Source organism: Pinus tabuliformis, chromosome 1_1 (genome assembly GCF_031772625.1).
Source record: "Pinus tabuliformis cultivar Carrire ecotype Pingquan chromosome 1_1, CPIR1, whole genome shotgun sequence".
Classification (NCBI taxonomy): Eukaryota; Viridiplantae; Streptophyta; class Pinopsida; order Pinales; family Pinaceae; genus Pinus; species Pinus tabuliformis.
Window position 1 is genome coordinate 363,879,113 of NC_142297.1, and position 2,621 is coordinate 363,881,733.

Here is a 2,621-nt window from a genome sequence, read left to right on the forward strand (position 1 = left end):
GATTCAATAAAGAAAATAAAAGGGGATAGGAGCCTAACAATGTAATCATCGAGAGTTATTTATCTATTTTTCTTTTGTTGAGAGCTTGTTAAGGCAAGTTCTAGTTGATCCCAAGGACGAAAACCCCATGGGAGTAATTTCTCTGGTGGATCCATCAAGGATCTAAGATTGTGCTTTAACATCTATAATTTCTCTGTTGATGGGAAGCCATACATGCCAAGGCACGAGCTTTAGTAGTGCTTCTATGGGCATGTAATTTTGTTTATATTTAGTTACATAAATAAGATGTTGCATTCTCATATCTTTATTTTGTTCATTGTTTTTACTGCAAGAATTTTATTAGAACACCTACAATGTACTAGAACTGATTAAAATTTTGATGATTGGGAAATGACAGTGGTATCAGAGCTATGCATCCCACCAGCCTGAGGGTTTTATTGGAAAATTCTAAATTATTTGCAAGGTTATTTGGAGGTTTCATGCAGGGAACTTTGGCGGAATTTATGCTCACCCTAGCCAACATTTCCATCTTCGATGGAATTTTGTATCATCCTAGTTGGTTCTATTTTTCGGTTGACTGGAAGGAGAATTTTTTGCATTATTTTGAGAGTTATTATTTTATTGCAAACAAAAGAGAAAACATTACTTTTCCAAATTTTTAGATTGGACTTGGGTTTTCTTTACCATATTTATCTATTCAAGTTTACGAGGTCGAGATCGAACCCCTATTAGATTTGAGGGTCTGTTTTCAATTGTATTTCAAGGCTGTGAGATTTGTTGTAGGAAGTACTATGATCTTGACTATAATTTGATTACAGGTCTATAGAAATCCAACGGAAGAGTTTATCACCTTCTAGTGGGTCAAACACCAAGGGTTCAAAGGCTAAATTTTGAGCACAAGTACAATATTGGATTATATCTGTTTCATTTCAAGATCAATGGTATGAATATATTTTTGTAGTCTATATTGGAAAGAGGCTGGATCATTTAAATCTAAAGAGAGGACCCTGCCTTTCGATGCCATTTTTAACTTCCTCATAGATCTAAAGTGTCTCCTTGAAATAATTGTGGATTGATTTCATTGGAGGTAAAAGAGGTCAAATTGAAGAGGTTGGAAGGTGGAGTTTCTAAACTTTATCCCAAGGAAGAATATCAATTGTTTAATCAAGCTCATCCTAGGATTGAGGTTGAACCCATAGCCAAACTTGGAGAATGATCACTTGGAGGCCACATTTTTTTTCCAAAGACTGTGGGTTTCAAGGGTCCTTGCTCCACACATTTTCCATAACTCTTTCTCTTGTAGTGTTTTCTTCTCAAAGATGTACGAAAAAATCCCACTTAAGACTGTGGATGATAAACAGTATCAATAATATAAATCGTTTCTAAAAATTGTAGATCTGCAACAAATGATAGAAACAAAACCTACCAAAGTCCTAATCTATGTCACAATCATAGTTAAACAACAAAAAGAAATAGTAATAACTCAAATAATCCAATCGAAACTATATATACAAAGAATAGATTTTATTATAACACCTGTGAAGGGAACAAATAAATGTTAGTTGTCCCCCTCTATGGGATGGGTTCCTGGCTATCATCAAACGTCTTCATCTTCTTTAGGGTCTCTCTCCTCTATAATGTGAAAACCCAACAATAAAATGTTTGAGCTTAATGGGAACTCAAATGGCAGAGAAATGGAGTGCATCAATGAAAATAATCAGAGTTACAATAGTGAGTGCAACAATGAAAATAGTCAAAAGTGAATAATGAATGGAAAATCCTTCTATTTATAAAAAAATATTGAGTTATCCTTGAATAATGAGCAATAATAAAATATTATAAACCCCATTCTTGGAATAACCACTTGAAAGATTTTATTTTATCTGGTTAGGAGGGAAGAAATGTTTAAACTTTTTTTTAGAAATAATAAATAAATAAATGATTTATTTATCATCTCAACAAATTGGTTAAGGAATAATAAAGAAATAATGATTTATTTAATTATTCCCAAGGGATTTTTCAAATTTGACAAGGAATAATAATTAATGATTCCTAGAGAAAAATAAGATAATTAATAATTTATCTATTGGTTTCTCATAATTTGGTCAAATATGACATGGAATAATAATTGAACAATGGTTTAATTAATTATATCTAGAAGGAAATCAAATAAATAGTGATTTATTTAATTATTCTACATGAGCTTAATTATAAATTACTTAACAAAGGTGGTTTATTAAGTAATTTTTCACAGTGAAAGAAATTTTACTATTGTAAAATTCTCTTTACATGGTGTAGTTCAATCCATCTAGTAAATTAGGCTAGATGATCAATATTTTGGTGATAATAGATTTCCCCCCAACATATGAGTGTTAGGAGGAAAACATATGACTGAACTGTATTGTAAAGACACAATCACTACACAACAAAGTGGACAGAGAGAGAGAGAGAGAGAGACTAATACAACTGAAGCAGGAGGATAGGGATAGAGGGGCCGAGACCAATGCAAGTCACCTTTTATGTTGTGGTACCGGAGCTCAATGAGATGGGGGAAGCATACATATAACCGCCGAGATAACTTATTACAAAAATAATGTTGGAAATAATACTGAGAGGGGGGG